Source organism: Daucus carota, chromosome 2, assembly GCF_001625215.2.
Source record: "Daucus carota subsp. sativus chromosome 2, DH1 v3.0, whole genome shotgun sequence".
NCBI lineage: Eukaryota > Viridiplantae > Streptophyta > Magnoliopsida > Apiales > Apiaceae > Daucus > Daucus carota.
This window is the reverse complement of record NC_030382.2, coordinates 14,881,976-14,901,385: the sequence shown is the minus strand read 5'-3', so window position 1 is coordinate 14,901,385 and position 19,410 is coordinate 14,881,976. Positions and strand designations below refer to the sequence as shown.

Sequence of the window (19,410 nt, the reverse complement as noted above, 5' to 3'; positions counted from 1 at the left end):
ACTTATTTGTATCATTTATGTAAAAAGTCAAGAAGCACTTAAAGAAGTTAAGAATGCCAGCTTTTGTTTCATGATTTCTACTTATTTATGAAACACTTTAATCGCTTATAACTCTTAATTTGCTTCTGATTTCTACTTCACTTTTCTACTTTAAGCAAAAAACACTTATTTTAAGCCCACTCGAACGACCCAATGTTCAATAAGAGCACGGTTGGATAACTCAAGTGGTTAAGAGCTTATCCTCTATCGTCCCAGGTTTTGAGTTTGATCCCGTCTCATTCTCGAGTTCAATAATAAAATATAATATATAAGTTTAAAGAGTAAAATATTTTATAACTAATTTTATTTAAGACTGTCAATGATAGGAAGAGTTTACGTCTGGGTTCCAAAGAGTCAATTTCTATGGAGTACAAAAAATATTGGAGTATTGGAGTGCAAGATTAATACAATATAATCTAGTCATTTAAATCTTAATTTTTTTTGTTCTACAATATTTGTAAACATCCGATAACCTGCAGATTATGTTCTACAACATAAACATTGTAATCAATAGATAGAACAATTACTTTTATAAATTGTAGGATATTATGTTCTGCAATATAACTTATAAGCAGAACAACAATCTTAATGCTTGTTAAAGTTGAAAGATATTAATGATTAATTGATAATTATGTTTAATACTACGTATAAATGATAAATTATATATAAATTTGGATAATCAGAGATATTATTTATGATTAAACTAAAAAACTATAATTTGTACTCCAATACTCCAATGTTTTTATGTACTCCATAGAAATTAACTCGGGTTCCAAATGTGATTTTTAATTTTAAATTACATTACACAATGTACGTTTATGTGTTTTTTAAACTAAACAATTATAAATCATAAACCATCAATTTAAATTTATTCGAACACGCTCAGAATCATTATCTTATAAAAATCTATACTATACTATAATAAGCCAACATGGGTATAATTTGTAATCCCAGTTTTTGTTCACGTTTTTTGGTATCGTCATTTTTTTTCGTCAGCTGCACGCCTATACTAATATTTTAAAATCGTCCTCTGTTAGAATTCTACTCCTAACCGTCAACAGAGTTTGGTCTGTACAGAACTAACTGCTACACGTAACAACCGGGTAATTACAGCACCGTGCGAGAGCAACAGCTGCCGCTGCTTCTTCCGTTGCCCTGCTTGCTTACTTTCTCTGTAAATTATACAATTCCAATTACTCCTCTGCTTCTTCTTCTTCTAAAAATAAACTTAAAAATGGATTAATTGAAGCTATTGGAAACACTCCTCTCATTAGAATCAACAGCCTTTCTCAAGCCACTGGATGTCAGGTTTCTCTCTCTCCCTCCCCCCACTCTCTCCTCCTTTTCAAAATGGGTTTGTTTCATTTGCCTGTGTTTATGTCTTATTTGTATGTAATGTTAATTACATTTCATCAGATTCTTGGGAAAGTTGAGTTTTTAAATCCTGGTGGAAGTATCGAAGACAGGGTTGCTGTCAAAATCATCCAGGAGGTGTGTTTTCTCTCTATCCTCTCCAACTTTTAACGAGTTTTTGATAAATGGCCAAGCTTTGTTCGCCATTAATCAATCAAATTCGACCCAGTTTTAGTAAATGGAGACCCATTTTAGATCTAGGTTTGTAACACTTATTGTTATTATACTGTTATTTTGTGTATCTTTTTCTGGTGTTTCTGCACAAACTCGAAGACCTAAAAATGAACAAGTTGCTCTTAAGGCCAAATTGTCTGGCACTCCTTTGCTTTTGGAAGCTGGGTACTTTTTTAATCCCCCTTTTCTATGCATTTTGCATTCATTCTTGTTCTTTTTGTTGCTTGATTACATAAGCTATTTTAGGTGTTTATTCTTGATTTTCTTGATTATTGTAATCTAATTTGGAGTTGATTTTCTCCGTTTTGGTTATCGATTATGAGTACCTTGAATAAAAAGAACTAACTTTTAAGTGTTTTGGCTTCGGATGATTATAATGTAGCTTAGGAGGGGGGTATTTATTTGATTGTACTCCTAGATGTGAGCTTCTATGATGAATGTTATGTTATTGAAATTGTTAACATGACATTGACATCCATAAGCAGGATCAACTGTTGCAAGACTAATAGCAGAGCTCTCAGCACCATTGTTATCAAGTCGACGACTAGTCGTCGACTAGTCGACGACTAGTCGACAAGTCGTTTTATAGAAAAAGTCAAGCAACGACTTATTTAGTCTGGCGACTTATTTTCAACATATCAGTGTCTCCCTAATCTTTGTATCATTTCAACTTCACATTATTATTTCCTTCTTGTCACTACTTTTTGGCTTCAGGCTATGTTAACATTTGTATCATTTTCAACATATAAGTACATCCCTAATCTTTGTATCATTTCAACTTCACATTATTATTTCTTTCCTATCACTACTTTCTGGCTTCAATTTATATGTGAACTAACAATCTGCTACGTCGTATACATCTTATCTTTTACTTTTGATTCAAACTATAAACTGATGTGTATTCAACTATATTTTATATATTAAATCTAGTAAAAATATGTATAAGAATGACTTGTCGACTTTTTACAACTAGTCGGGCGACTTGTCGACTAGTCGATTCCAAGGTATCCCGGCGCCGAGGCTCGACTTGGCGCCGTAATAAGCTTGCTCAGCACTTCCTTCTGTAACTATCCCACCTTTAGCTAGAAGACCAAGTTGTAGAGGCTATACAGCGAAAAAGGCTTTGCAGACAAAACCAATTTTGGGTCATCTATCTATATACAACACATACGCACAAGTTGAGCTTGCCGCTTGAAGTGAGTTGATCAAAATCTGAAAATGGCGAGCGGCGGCGTAGCTAAAGAACTCACTTCCAAAGAGGCTGAAATTCAGAAGATGTTGACGGCTGAGGTCCATCTCGGTACCAAAAATTGTGACTTTCAAATGGAACGACGATGGTACTTTTTACATCACATTTTTATTTTCACTTTCTTATAGCCGATATATGCATCAAACATATTTGGTATATATTGCTCACATAGAAATTTTAATATCGGTGACTAAATAATTTTAATAAATGAATAATGTTTTTCGGTCCAATTTTAACTTGTGGTTTCTGTTTACGGGTATATGTTGTTTATTATTCCCGTGAAGTATGAATAATAAGGATATAGAGTGATTAGATAGTTTATTGCATTGGCTTGATTAGGTGTATTTTAATGAGTAGGTATTTATATTATCAATTTGGGCAAGACATGGGATAAGCTTCAGATGGCAGCCAGAGTCATTGTTGCCATCGAGAAGCCCCAGGACATTATTGTCGAGTCTGCCAGGCCTTATGGTCAGAGAGCGGTGTTGAAGTTTGCTCAGTACACGGGTGCCAATGCTATTGCTGGCCGTCACACTCCTGGTACTTTTACTAATTAGTTGCAGACGTCGTTTAGTGAGCCCCGTCTCCTCATTTTGACCGATCCAAGAACTGATCACCAGGTTAGTTAGCATTTAATTGTCGAGCTTGCTTTTTATTTCGCTTGAGGATTTTATTTTATCTGTATATATATTGTACAAATTTTTATTGTATTTACTTGATTGCTCTTTTAGATTTATTTGCCTATTTTCTTTCCTAATGATGGTAAACTGCCTGCAGCCCATTAAAGAAGCTGCGCTTGGAAACATTCTTACAATTGCCTTCTGTGACACGGATTCGCCTATGCGATATGTAGACATTGGTATCCCTGCAAATAACAAAGGGAAACACAACATTGGTTGCCTCTTCTAGATATTAGCAAGGATGGTCTTACAGATGCGTGGTGTCATCAATCAAGGACCCAAATGGGAGGTTATGGTAAGGACAGAGAATATTTTTTATTTTGAACTTATTGATAGCATAGATTTTATGTAGTTTGCAAAAGATCCTTAGATATTAGCCTGAACCATCTATCTTGCAGGTTGACTTGTTTTTCTACAGAGAGCCTGAAGAGGCAAAGGAAGAAGAAGAGGAAGCGGCATTAGCTGATTATGCAGATTACTCCGCTCCTGCTCTTGGCGGAACTGATCATTGGAGTAGCCAATTTCCCGATGCTCAGTGGAAGAATGAAGGGGTTCAAGCTGCTATTCCTGATGTTCCTGGAGCTACTGGTTGGACTGCTGATGCTGGTGAGAATTTAAAATTTCACTAATATTAGCTCTCAATAGTTTTATTTTCCAGGATAAATAGCAATGTAATTGTATGCAACAACTACCAAAATTACAAAAACATCTTTGTTTCTTTAAGCGTTTGTATGCGAGTGCTTTAAAAACCAGTTAACTCGTGTGAGAAATTGGCTGATTACTCGGATTGGTCCTTGAGTTGATTTCATACTACTCGGGTTGCAACCTGGTTTTGACCAATATCATATCAAAATCGGTTACAATTGGTCAAAGTCGATAATATTTTGAATGATAAATCCAGAATTCTTAGATAAGATTTATTAAATAGAATAAACTCTAACATCATGTTTTACATAATTTAATTGGATATTAGATAATAATATATACATGTTTAATAATCAAAATATAAAATTAAAATTTTTATATATCCAAAATTTTGACACCGAGTACTCATCCGAGTTGGTTAGAGTTCTGATGTTTACAACACTGGTATATATATCTTGGAATGTCAGATTTCTCATTTGTCTTGTGGGTTGGTTTATATTTGCACTGCCAGCCCGCTGTTCAGATGTTCTGTTGTCTCTGACCAACTTCAGAGATATTGTAGCTTAATAGAGAATTATTGACAGCAATGACCATAGCCCGCTGTCTCTCTCTTCATCTCGGCGAGCTCCTGTGCTACTTTTTATTATAAGCTGGTGATTGATTTGTCAAACTACTTTGGTGTTATATCATTTTGATTTTCAAGGCATTTCATATACATATATATTTTTATAATTAATATTGGATATATCTCACACTTTGCGAACATCTGCGAGTGAATGATTTGTTCAGTTGCTGTTAATTTATGAACCGTGTTGTTATTTTTCAAGCAGCTGGAAATTGATTACGTGATCGGAGAGAGTCACAAAGAGTTGTTTGCCTAATTCTTCTGGTCCTGCTGCTATTATTCGAATCTTTGGCGTCACAAGAGAAGGTATCATACTGATTTGCATCTTTCTAATTTCATCGATGTTTGAATTGGCAAAATCTGGTGTTACAGTCCTTATGTTATAAATTTGTGTCAGTATTTTTGTTTAGTGTTTTACCACAAGTAAATATGTGTACGCTATTATATTATGCTAATGAAATTCCACTTATTATATTGGTAAGACTCTTAATTTATGCACAGCCCTGTTGTGTTCTTTCTTGGTTCCTGGTAGTTTCAGCTGCCTCAAGAACATTGAAAGATTAAGAATGAATAATGCACGTAAAGTGATTGATCCGAAAGTTGTTTGAAAGATTAACTTATTCCGAAACCCGGCCATGATACTATTATATGAAGAGGCTTATAACCAAGTTTTTAAAATCCTAACAATAAACACTTAGCCAATTTAGGAGTTAATTACCTTTGTCTTAAATGTATACTTCAAACTGTAGAAGTTGAGCTCATAATACAAGTGCACAAGAGTTCTGCAGAAGCAAAAAAAAAAAAACTACTATTACGCATGAACAAAGTTACCAAGGTACTCAATCGAACTCTGAAGCTGATAGCTAAAGTATACATTTTTATAGAAACTGTCCTTGATATACCTACTAGCAATACAAGACTAAAGAAACTCGACCAAAGTCTTAACTGATATTTTACATTAATTATGATATTTCCTAACTTTAGGTTATGATGGAGTCTATACTCTATACTTTATTAACACATTTCTTCTATTTGTGACAACTATCTTATTTCACTAAAACACTATTAAACAATATATAATCTGCAAGTAATCTGGAGCTTAACCAGTTTACATGTAATTGAGTCATATATTCACATAAGCCCAGTTACCCTTCAATGTTGACAGATAGTAATCAATAGTACATTTCATGTAGACAAGGTCAAGGTACCACATTATACTGGGAAAAAAAAAAAGAATGGATAGAGCAGATACTGAGGCAAATTATACCAAGTACGTGACATTATATATAAAGTAGTTTGCACAAATATACAATATGTAAAGAAATCATATATAAACGAAAATGAACTAACACTTCTTCTTGTGGTCATGAGCTTTAGAAGCATGCGCAGAAGACTTTGATCTTCCTTTTTTTTATAGCTATTAGACCGATCTCTTTTCCCTTGGCCCCAAATATTTGTAGTTTATACATGTTCTGTTTTTTTTTTTACAATATTTCAAGGTTATAACTACAACTTTTCTGCTTAGTATAGCATATAAATGTATGTACGTGAAAATTAATTAATATGTACAGTTAAATGTATAATCCGCCTAATGCCGCCTAACCGCCGAGGCAGTTATAACAATTGTTCTGACAACCCTGTAGCAGCTTTAAATGTATATGAGCTACTTGACAAGCATGCCTGTTCTGAATTATTAGACTTGTATCCTGTGTCACTTTTTATTCACACAGCTCAGCTGATCTCACATAGAAGCAATTTGCGTATGGTCAAAGTTCTACCTTATTCCACTATATTCAATTTTCTCCTAGGTTATAACATGGCAGTGTAGAATCTTATGTCATATTTGCACAGAGATATAGTTGTCACTCTGATTATCGCTAAATCGTATTCATCACATATATTAGCTTTATTTTTCTGTTGTGATTCTCTCTGATCTTTGAGCGTGTTCTTTTTCTGCATCACTTAATTAGTTAAAACTGAAGTTCATAATAATATGCTCAATTTTGGGTGTTTACTGAGACTCTCTTTTGTTGTTTCTTTTTCCAAATTTAAAAATGCACCAACTATGGGCATAACATGGTCTTCTTTCATTTTTGTTGCAGATTCCTTATGATGGTATTAGCTTGATTATTCTGCTGTGATTATCTCTGATCTTTGAGCGTGTTCTTCTTCTGCAACACTTAATTAGTTAAAATTGAAGTTCATAATAATATGTTCAATTTTGGGTATTTACTGACACTCTCTTTTGTTGTTTCTTTTTCCAAGTTTAAAAATGCACCAACTATGGGCATAACATGGTCTTCTTTCATTTTTGTTACAGATTCCTTATGATGGTGTAAAGATGAAAGAGGTATAAAGGACTTGATTATAACATCTATGGTTTCTTCATTCTTGTTCTTACTGGTGCCTAAACCTTAGTTTCAAAAGTCCGAGCAATAGGTTATATAGGTCTCATTAGAAGACCGGTCTACAGGCAAACAGAATGCGCCTGTTCTTTCTTTTGAACATATAGATGCTCCATATTAAACTTAAATTTTCTGACTCATGTCTGCTGAGATGGAGATCCATACAAGTCATAGCATCTCATTAGCCTCTTTCCCAAGTACATTTAGACATCATGCTATTCATGTTTGGCATGTCTATTATTCGGATTTTTAATTATTAATAGAAACTGAGTACTGGGAAGAAGAGGATGCATTATTGCATCTCTCTTTATCTGTTTTTTAATAGTTATATACTTATATTGCTACCCTTAGTATACTGCGAGAAAGCAAATACCTATTATCTTATGCATATACATAATTCTTGGTAAGAAACCATCTCAACTGCAAAGATATTCTCTACCACACTAATTATTTTCTCATGTTTTAAAATAAAATTAAAAGCGTTAAAATATTATCTATAAGCTTATTGTTATTCATGTCGGCAAATATTTGCTATTGCCTTGATGTATGTTAAACAAACTTATTTATATCAAATTAATGATGTGAGATTCTTTCATGAACAGTCATATGAGTTTAACTCCAGGGGCTTGGAGATTTTCTCTAAAAGCTGGCTTCCAGGGGCAACTCCTCCCAAAGCATTGATTTGTTTTTGCCATGGTTATGGGGACACTTGCACTTTTTTTGTTGAAGGCATGTAGCTCACTATTATTAAAATATAATCTTGGTTTTTGGTTTTGTGTAATGTATCCTGCTGTAACTCTTTACTTATAGAGAATGTAATTTACATCAGTTTATTCCGTCACAGTTCGAAATCAAAGACTCCGCTTGAAAGATAATTTCAAGATCAAGGCACTCTCAAATATGTTTCAACACTTGAGGTAGCTCTGGTATGGCACTCTTCTAAATCAAATGAAGTAGACCTGAATACTGCTGTCAGATGGTCGAGTGACTTGCGGAACATCATTCTACGAAAACAAGGACCAACAAAGTTTGCACACATGATGCAAATATAATCCACACATTGGTAAACAAGATACAGAAGATGACAAAATGTCTCGAACAAGACTTCTCCTAAATAACAAGAATTTGAACAATCGCAGTCTCAAAGTGTTCACTGTCACCATTCAAAAATTACAGTCGAGTTGCTTATTTAATAATAATAAAATTAACGAAAACAATTGCAGAAGTTCAACCCACCACCTGCATGGATCCAATCTTTGTCCTTGAAACTCTCCATGTAGTGTTTGGAAATTAATGACAATATTAATGAAAAATATGATTACTTTTAAAAAAATACAGCTAAAATCAAGATTCGTCATGCTTTAAATCGTTAATTATATGTAAAAATTTGTTTTCATTTTTTCACTCAAGAATTATAATCCAATTTTGTAATTTTATATATTTATATTGGTATTGAATCGAGATGTTTATAATATAAAATTTATTTTATTCTACATATATTAATTTTGAATCATTAATATTTTTTATAGACATATAATATGAATAATATGAGGTAATAGTAATATTAATCAAAAACCACATAATCATATATTAATATTAAGAATACATTCACATATGCAAAAACAAATTGATTGTTAATAATAATATTTTATAATATAGAAAAATATTCCACAACACAAACTTTCAAAAGTAAATATAACCAATCGACGAATATAATTTAATAACTTGTTATTTAGTTAATAAAAAAACACTAAAAAAATTATATTAAGCTTATAAATAAACATACACATATGGAATCGACTAATATAATTTAATACCATTTTATTTAATTAATAAAAAAACACAAATAAAATAATATTAAACTTATAAATAATCAAATTAAAATTATATGGTCGCCCGTGCTTCGCACGGGTTATAGGCTAGTATTAAAAATTTGACAAAACTTGTGCAAGTGAAGCTGGGCTCGTAACTACTCCTTGTTCCTTTTCGTCTCACTTATTATTATATCGCTCTTTTCCATACCTCACACGTGTTTTAAGTCATTTATAATATATAATTTTATAATATTTTTTTGAAGAAGTTTATTTCTAAATAAAATTTTAAAAATTAAAATTTTATTTAAAATAATTTATAAAATTATACTCCATCCGTCACTTTTTAGTTGTCACATTTGTAAAAAACACATATATTAAAAAAGAATACATGTTGCAAGTTGTTTCAATGCTCTTATTTATTAAATACTAAGTATATATCGGTGGTAAAGTCAAACATTGAAACTAATAATCAAGGGATAAATATGAAAAAAATATGTATAAATATGCATGAGAACAAGAATGAGAGAACTATTTAGAGACAATTCTTTTTTATTAATGTAACAACAAACAAGGACCGAAAGAGCCATCTTACAAAAAATTTAAAGGGGAATTATCTTGTATACTATTTTTTCAATCTTATTTTCAAAAATATTACCTTCTCCAATCTGATTTTCAAAAGTACTACCTTCTCTAAATTATTTTCAAAAATACTATCTTTTTGAAAATATTTTCCAAAAATACGGTGGTTGCATATGCAACCATATATGCAACTACAATTCCTGATTTCAAGTTTCAGTTTTCAAATGTCATTTTCGACATCATCTTTGGAGTCGATGTGTATGTATGTATATATATATATATATATATATATATATATATATATATATATATATATATAGGCAAGTGCTCAAATGAGAACCCCAACTAATGTGAGATATGAGATCTAATCTCAACCCTCTATTTTATAATACAACTTTTAATCCCAACCCCTTATTTCTTCATAATCTCCTTTCTCTCCCGTGACTTCATCTCTGCCCATTTCATTTTTCATCTCTCTTGCATCCACCTCCCCCACCAACCACCACTACTTCTCCTCCCCTCCCCACGACTGTTACGACGTCGCCTCCACTAAGTCATCGCAGCCGCCATCCTATTGACACAATCAACTGCTTATTTGATTCTTTTGCCGCGATTCTTTTGGAACATCACCAGGCCAAACCATCGATTTCCGTCATGAAGTTGGTGTGGAGCTTTTTGGCGATGGTGATGGAGGAGCCGGTGAAGAAGGATGTGGAGTTTTCAGCGAAAAGGAAGAAGGAGAAGACGGGATCGGAGGTAAAGGAGGAGAGAGGGGAAGAAAGGGTTAATCGGTGGTGGAGGGGTGGTGTTTGAAGGTGGATATGCGTTGAAGTGGGTGTTGTGGTGGTGTCACCGGAGACGCTATTGTTGGATCTGTTTTGCTCCGCTTAGTAATTTCTGTTTTGGCGTTGGTGATTTTATTTTTCTGGAGTTGATTTTTTCCTTTACTGGTGGTGATTTTATATTTTACAGTGGTGATTTTTGTTTTCTAGCACTGATTTTGTTTTGTAGTTAGTGAATTTTCAGATTTAGGGTGTTTGTGGATGGTGGAGGTGGTCTGTAGATGGTGGTGATGTGGTGATTTTCGTTTTCAGACAGTGATTTTCAGTTTTGCAGCGGTGATTTTTAATTTTCCGGTGGTGATTTTCGGTTTGACGGTGGTGATTTTATGTTTGCCGGTGGTGATTTTCTGGTGGTCGCCGGAGGTGGTGGTGGCCGGAAATGATGGTCGGCGGTGGTGGGAGGTGGCAGGTGGTGGAATTAGAAGGATGATGGTGATAAAATAATTAAATATTAAAAATTAATGTGTGGTGAGAGATTGATGTAATGTATAAATTGAATGGTTAGGATTGGATCTCATATCTCACAATAACAGTGGTTCTCACTGGAGCATGACTCTATATATATATATAGGGTGTTGTTCCTGTACAAACTATTTTATCGTAAAAACTACAAACCAAGGCCCGGCCTAAAAAATTTGAGCTTGGCCCAATTCCTAACTGACCCAATACAATACAACGACTCTTTTCAAATAACTGAGACAAAACAAAATATACATACGTATAGATACAAAACAATTATCACTTTTCAAACTGTTCATCTCTCTCTCAAACACAAGATATAATCACCAAAAGCTCTACTCACTTGCTTGTATTCTTCGATTTCTCGCCGTTCCTGCAACTTTTACAAGCTAAACTCCTTCGTTTTGAACAAATTTTGCAGAAACTCGGGAAAATCGTAGTGGAGATCAACATCCTACTTAAACGGAAGGAGATTACCTTCAAATTCTTCAAATAGGTACCGTACTGCATTCCGAATCTCGTATTATACTGTGGAAGCAAAAAATTATGGTTAGGACTAAAGAAGGTATATTATTTAGGGTTTTATAGTTTTTCATTTTTAATTTTCATAAATTTGTGCTCTTAAACTAATTTTCCCCTGACTTGCATTTTCAAATTACAAATTTATATGTTATTTTTTATGATAATATATCTACAATTAGTGATTACTGCTTCTAATGTTGATTTCATGTTGATTAGTGATTAGTGTAAATGATTTCAAGTCAATTTGTGGTAATTTAGTGCTAAGTAGTGATTTTGTGGTGATTTAGTCGCTAGTGCTTGTGATTTTTTTTAGTTATTATTAGATCTGATTTGTATTGTTTATAATTTTTACTGATCGGCTTCAGTTCAAAGTGATTGTTATTAAGAAATGACTCGCTAATAAGTGTTAATATTGGAATTTAAGAAATTTCAATATAACAGTAGTACTGAAATTTTAGAAAATTGGATCCATTAACAAGAATTATTCAGTTGCCGGGGGACTTGTGTAGCATCATGGGGGGCAGAAGATGAAGTAGGTTGTTTCGAGAAGTAGAGCAGCGGCAGAACAGGATTTGCAGAAGCACTCTGCAATTGAGTAGTAATGGTAGTGAGGGTGGGAATGTTGTCATCAATTGGTACTTGGTAGGCATTGTGGGGGGAGGAGAGAAGAAAAATGAAAACACTGATGATATTAAAATCCTCTTTCAAGCAAGGGTTGGCTCCATAAAAAAACACGTTAGAGCTTGAGATATAAAACAATTACGATGCAAGTGTTTAATATGCTAAACTACTGATGTACCTGCAATTACTACCAAAGTAGTTGGCTTAAGAAATGTTGTGCCAACCCTTGGCTAGTAAGTTACACTAAAACCGAATACTTATACAAAGTCAAGTAGCCACTAGGAACAAATACAGCTGAGTCGAGCAACTTACCAGCTAAATTGTTAACAGGGAGCACCAAAATCATGATTATTATAGTATAGTATAGTATAGTCAATTCAAAACTTATTTTGTTTCAAAATAACTAAATATGTGCTCAAAATGATAAAGTAGATTTGAGATTTGACATTTAATCAAATAGGGCTTACATACTTCAGAGGTGTCAATTAACTTTACATATTAGTGATTATTGCTTTATACATTAGTAGTTAATGCTTTATATATCAGTGATTATATGTTAATATTTATATAAGATCTAGTGATTACTACTGAGCTTGTAAATAAAAATTAATATTTATATAAAATTTGGTGATTAATAGTTAATGCTTTATGTTTATTAGGAATTAGTGCTTTTAACTAGATTAAAAAAACGGCATTATTAAGAAGAAAACTGTAAGACAACTATAGTTTCGATATCATTCTCATTTGTTATTTGAAAAGGCTTCTATATAAAATAGCTTTAAATTTGTCAATCTTGCAGAGTCATACCAGTTTATATATAGATACATCTTATATCCGCACATGAAATAAATTATAGAGTGCTGGCTCTTATATTGGAGTATCCGCCTGGCAGTTTATTAGCAAGTATTGTGTGGACTAATTCAAATGACTTTGGTAGGTACCAAATCCTCTGTTCGACCTTGCTGGTATAATGTTTGGACAATTTGGAATTCCTTTCTGGGAGTTTTTTCTGGCTACATTGGTTGGAAAAGCAATTATTAAAACTCACTTACAGGTTTGTGAAGGTCTTTTCTTCACAAAAGATAGACTCCTGATGTACCTGCAATTACTACCAAAGTAGTTGGCTTGAGAAATGTTGAGTCAACCCTTGGCTAGTAACTTACACTAAAATCGAATATTTATTCAAAGTTAGCTAGCTACTGAGAATAAATACAGTTGAGTCGAGCAAATTACCAGCTGAATTGTTAACGGGGAGCACTAAAATCATGATTATTATAGTATAGTATAGTCAATCCAAAACTTATTTTGTATAATCCATATGCTAGAGAAATTCAAAATAACTAAATATGTGCTCAAAATGATAAAGTAGATTTGAGATTTGACATTTAACTAAACAGGGCTTACATACTTCAGAGGTGTCAATTAACTTTATATATTAGTGATTTTTGCTTTATACATTAGTAGTTAATGCTTTATATATTAGTGATTATATGTTAATATTTATATGAGATTTAGTGATTACTACTGAGTTGTAAATAAAAATTAATATCTCGATCGCTATTTACTAAAAACTATCCAATCTTGCTTTATGTTTATTAGGAATTAGTGCTTTTAACTAGATTAAAACAACGGGATTATTAGAAAGAAAGTTGTAAGCCAACTATAGTTTTGATATTCTCATTCTCATTTGTTATTTGTAAAGGTTTCTATATAAAATAGCTTTCAATTTGTCAATCTTACAAAGTCATACCAGTTTTATATGTAGATACATCTTATATCCGCACATGAAATATATTATAGAGCGCTGGCTCTTATATTGGAGTATCTGTCTGGCAGTTTATCAGCAACTGTGGACTAATTCAAATTACTTTGGTAGGTACCAAATCTTCTGTTCCTGGTATAATGTGTGGAAAATTCGAAATTCCTTTTTGGGAGTTTTTTTTTACCTACATTGGTTGGAAAAGCAATTATTAAAACTCACTTACAGTTTTGTGAAGGTCTTTTCTTCACAAAAGTTTATGCTCAGCTGGAATTTGATGCTAGCTATGTTTATGAGGATGTTAATCGCTCAATTCAGTATGTTCATCGAAGTGGTTTGGTTCATAGAGGAATTCTATATGATACTTAAAGATACCTTGTAAAAAATGTTAGTGATAGTAAATTTGTTTATAGACTTAAATAAGTTACTCATGCAAGTGTCTCTAACTCATTCTTTGTTATCTTTATTTAGCAGTGTCTTATGTAGTGTCACGTGTGTAACACGCATGGCCAGCTTCTGCAATTATTAAGAACAGAGTTCCCCAACAGCATAGAGCTTGGGATATTCTAAAGGAGCAGGGAAAGAAGCTTTTCTTGATGACTAACTCGCTATATTATTTTGGTGATGGAGGAATGCGCTTTATGTTGGAGGTAATTAGTGTAATATTGCATCTTGCAAATTTACCATGGATGCCTCAAAAGTTTCTTACAAATCACAAAGTGGAAAGGTCCTGAGGTACTGACTATGTTAACCTGTAGAATTTACATGTTTAAGTTCTATATTGTTGCAACAGATTTTAGATTCATCATACTTAACAATGGCAAAATTGTAATTTCTTCCTTTAAATTTCTCTATATATCCTCTTTTACAGTACTAAGCATAACTGGTTTTATTTATAAGCTAATATGTTCTCTAATTGGAACTATAGGTGATTTACTTTGGGGATCACCTTTTCAGCGACCTAAGAGGACCTTTCAAGGCTGGATGGCTGCTGCAATAATCCACGAACTAGAAGTATAACTTCCATCATTCGCCCAAGTTTGGGCCCATTTGGGCACAGCAATTCAAAGTAGCCAAAGCTTTATCTGTACCAATACCTAAAATATTTTTATAGGAAGTGCGGAATTTGCTTACCAAACAAGACTTTGTAATGTTTGAGGAACAATGTCTAATTCATACTTTTCATACTATTTGGAAATCTTTTGATCCAGAAACCATAATTGTTGATTAAGTTTGTGATTAGTACTGATTGTTGGTTTAATTATTTGTGATTGATACTACAATTACTAGTGATTGGTGGTGTATAAAACTGTGATTAGTGCTTCTGCTTGTAGTGATTACTAATTTGCACCTGTGATTTTCAGAATTTATTGCAGATGTAGTTATTAGAGATCAATGCAATGCTAGTGAATACTACTTCAGTTATCACCTCTCTCTTCTCAAGCTATGTTGTTAGATATAATTGATGATTACTAATGTTCTTAAAGTTTGTTTTAGAACAGGAGTGATCAGAGTTTAAGCTGGAAGCTGATCAGAGTTTAGTAAAGTCTGACCAGAGTTTGATAAAGTCTGATCAGAGTTTACATAGTCAAGACTCGTCAGAGTTTACACGTGGAAAGAGCTCAGAAGCGGATATACTTCAAGGAAGGATAGAAGCAGAGGAGTGATTTGCTGACTATGGAAACTAAACAGAAAACTGTAGCAATCTTTGATTGATAGAATACATAGCTGATTTATAGGATATCAAATCAGAGATTGATTTTGTAACTGTGTCTATATAAACACAGATTAGGGTTACTCTATAAGAGTTGAGTTATCGAGTATATTCTTAGAAGAACCCTAGCAGCTCTTAGTGATAATATATAAATCACTGAGAGAGTTTTTGTAACCTACCAAGCTTTGTGAATAAGAGTTAACTGCTTTCAATCTCTTATATTGTTGAATTGTGTTATTGATTGTGTTCACTATATCTGTTTATATAGTGAGTTTATAGGACCTAACATATGTGTTTACCAACGTTAACATCATCCAAATTTTATATTTACTCTTCTGGTAATGCACTATATTAATGACTTGACTTCCTAGTACTAATCTTGTCAACACCTCAGAGAAATATAACCAAATTGCCTCGCAATATCAGATGAAGTACACTACAATAACAGAGTTATTTTTTTGGCCAAAATGACTATTTATCAAGTAAATGTCAAAAGAATATCAATCCACCAATCTTCTGAATCCATTCATGGTTCAGGTAATGCCATCTTATCCAGTGATTTATCTGCAATCAAATTGTGCGCTAATCCTGAACTGAAGTTCATGTGGTCGTCTGGACACATCAGGTTACTTGATCCTTCGTGTTCGTTGGCATAACCTCCTAAAACAGAGAGCACAATCAAAAAAACTTGCAATTATCATTCGATTACAATCATAGTGTCCCACTGTCATGAACAGTTTCAAGATAGTTCGTTTTTGATATCTCTTTTAAAAGGTCCCAGCTTTCCAAAAGCTATGAAAAGATGTCTATTTAGTGAAATTTCTACAAGTATATTGTAATAACAAGAGCTTGCATATAAAATACACAGTCAAAGCAAAGTTTTGCCTAGTTTACATGAAAGCAAATATAAATGAAACTATAAAAGAAACAAATACTGTGTTGAATTGCAGAATTGAACTAGACATCACAATTTATAAATATCTCCAATTAACTCTGCACAATTTATGTAAAAAGCAAGTACGCTATATAGTTTAAACATCTGCTGTATTTTGTAGAATTTTAAGGAAAGCTTATCTATAGCTGGAAAGAAAATAACTTACCATAAGAAGCCTCGCGCATCAACTACGGTTAGTAATACAGTGGCATATCATATAGACGGGTATATTGTATAGATGAATAGAAAAAGAGAGAGTCGATATTGGAAGGTGAATTTTAAAATAAAGAAAGAGTTCAAATTTGAAGTTGGAAGTATTTCTTTCACTTCAGCATCATTCAGTGGAAAGACTTTGTTTACAATCAACCAAGTGACACATTAAGTAGGTTGAGTTAAACTGGTTCAGTTACAAAGATGAACAATTTTCTCTATTTTGATTCACAGTTATTCATTTTGAAATTTTAAATTGATTTGGGGGTTTTAAAACATTAATATACTTTCTTCAGGTTTGGAATTTAGCACGTCAAAACCAGGCAGCCCCTAAGCCAACCTTGCAGTACGCTATGCAGTACCCATCTTACATGATAACTTGAAAGTATTATGAAATCTATCCTAACGTAAAAATAAACTATTGGTATTAGCTAACCTTGCAGTACGCTATGCTGGCGCACCCACAAGTGAGTTAACCATTTGCTTGGTCGACAGCTTTTGCAGCTCCTTCTCCATCACTTCTCTGCAACAACATACCACTTGTGATTATCAAAAGGTTTGTTTTCCTTCCGAGCTCTATATATAGATCCTTAATAATTAATTATAAATGACTAGCATATATGTTCTAGTAGGTGAAAACAACAAAACCTGTTAAAATTCCACAATAATGAAGTTTACAAATCGTCTTCCAGCTGCTTTTTGACAAGCATCCATCATACTGAGCAGTAGAGCCGAATTATCAACACAAGCTTTTGTTATGTTGGGATTCGTGGGAAAGTAATTTTGAAGAGCAAATATTGCTTTTGTGTTCAGCAGAGACTGTTAGGTCCCGATAGATGGTTTAATTAAGCTAGAAGGGGGGGTTGAATAGCTTAATCACCAATTAAAAATATTTATGTTGTTTTAAAAAAATTTCACCCCTTCTTTAGAACTTGTATCGAGAGTATTGGCAGTTACGTGCGGAAGTGTAAGAAAAGAAAAGGAAAATATCACACGAGCGATTTTATCCTGGTTCGTGGTGGCTAACTCAACCCTTGGAGTCCACTCACCCCTAGTCTAGTCCCCGAGCTCCTCCCCGGACTCGAGATTTTCTCTACTATAAAGAACTCCTTTACAGTAGGCGGAGAAGCCTTTACAAATATATATCTTGGAGCGTAACTCTTCGTTACCTCCTCACTATAAATGTAAATAACAAGACTTGTCTCGGAACGTAACTATCCTTGTTACTTCCTCAAAGTCGTTGCACCTCCAGTGGTCTTTGTACTTCTAAACCTTTCGTCGGTCTTGGATCTTAGGTATTAGGTCTTGGGTCTTTCCTCTTCTTCACGGTGCGATGACTATCAACTCCCCATCAATACGTCAAAGACTTGGGTCTTAGAACGAAGATCACCTCACTTCACTTCACCTCACTGGAAAAGTTAGAACACAATATCCACACACAAATATATCCTTGTTTTATAAAAGTTTTGGTTCCGCAAGTTTTAGTCCAATTTTAACCACGTTGAAATTAGTCGATTATAACGTTTTAGTATGATGGTTAAGTCGTTGGTTCAATTTTAACAAATTATATCGCGCGGAGAAATATAAGTTGTTGATTTTAATAAGGTCGAGTGATGAGTGAGTTTTGAAAATGACGGAGTCGAAGTCGAGCAAGATATATCACACACACTCACACGAACGGAATTGAACCAAGTAGCTTGTTCGGATAGTACCCCACGATAGCGAGAAGGCCCAAACGGGGTTTTCCACCGAAACAAGTAAAAACACACCCAACACACACGTTCGGAAAATAAACACGTAAACCACGTATCTTATCTTATTGATATCCCCACCGAGCACAGGGCTGAAAAATGGGTGTCTCACTAAAACAAGAAGGGTTTGGGAGTGATGGGAATGGGAGCACAAATTATGAGTTAGTGAGCAAGTAAGGTTAGTGCACAATATTCCCGATAATAATGAGTGGCCAACTCGAGTATTTTGAAATCAAGAGAGCTTAAGATGAAGAGAAATTTGTTTAAAAAGCCCTTTGAAAATGGTCGATTAAGACTCGGATAATTGAAGCTAAAAGAAACCACTTACACGATTAATGCACGAAAGTTCGCCGGAAAAATTCGTCGGAGGTTCGATACGATTTTAAGCACACGAATGAATTTGGGCAGCCCTTCGGGAGGTTGAAAAGAGTGGTTTATGAAAATGCTAAGATGAGCGAGGCTTGGTTGGGTGGAACGAAACTTCGGGGTTTAAAACCTTGTATATATCGGAATATATGAAGAATCGAAGGTTTTAAAGATGAAGTAGAAGAAGTGGGCACTTGAATAAACTTTGGGAGAGTGTTTCTTCTCTAAAATCTCAGCATATATTTGGCTATTAGCTTAGGAGAAATGAATGGGTGGAGGGGTGTATTTATAGGCAAGAATGGGTGGGGTAAATGTAAGAAAAGTAGAAGTAAAAATGCAAATGGTAATTTAACCAAACCTTGGCCACTACTCAACTTTGTCCCCTTGTCCCCCACACCTAAAAAGGTGTTCTTGACCAGCATCTTGGACTAAAAATTCAGTGCAATTAATGCACTAAAAGACAGACACGCTTTACGAGATACCGATAAAAACCGTTACATTAAAAACGCGATATTTCGAACGTGCGAAATAAATTACGGAAAAAATATGATAAATCTTAGAATATTAGAAAATGACATTCTGGAAATTTTGGTAATTTTTTGTCAACCC

At 33.7% G+C, this 19,410-nt stretch overlaps 1 long non-coding RNA gene and 1 pseudogene across 2 annotated transcripts; both read left to right on the top strand.

The window, feature by feature from the left end:
- The first annotated feature begins 1,052 nt into the window (after window positions 1-1,052).
- On the top strand, window positions 1,053-2,150 carry LOC135150095 (uncharacterized). Of its 2 annotated transcripts, XR_010288403.1 has the most exons (4): window positions 1,053-1,347; window positions 1,456-1,530; window positions 1,726-1,791; window positions 2,112-2,150. It is a non-coding gene; the product is annotated as an uncharacterized LOC135150095 (long non-coding RNA). The 2 variants fall into 2 exon arrangements; XR_010288402.1 differs by lacking the exon at window positions 1,726-1,791.
- Window positions 2,151-2,696: 546 nt separating this feature from the next.
- LOC108207132 (small ribosomal subunit protein uS2-like) lies at window positions 2,697-7,470 on the top strand (annotated as a pseudogene).
- Window positions 7,471-19,410: the final 11,940 nt, after the last annotated feature.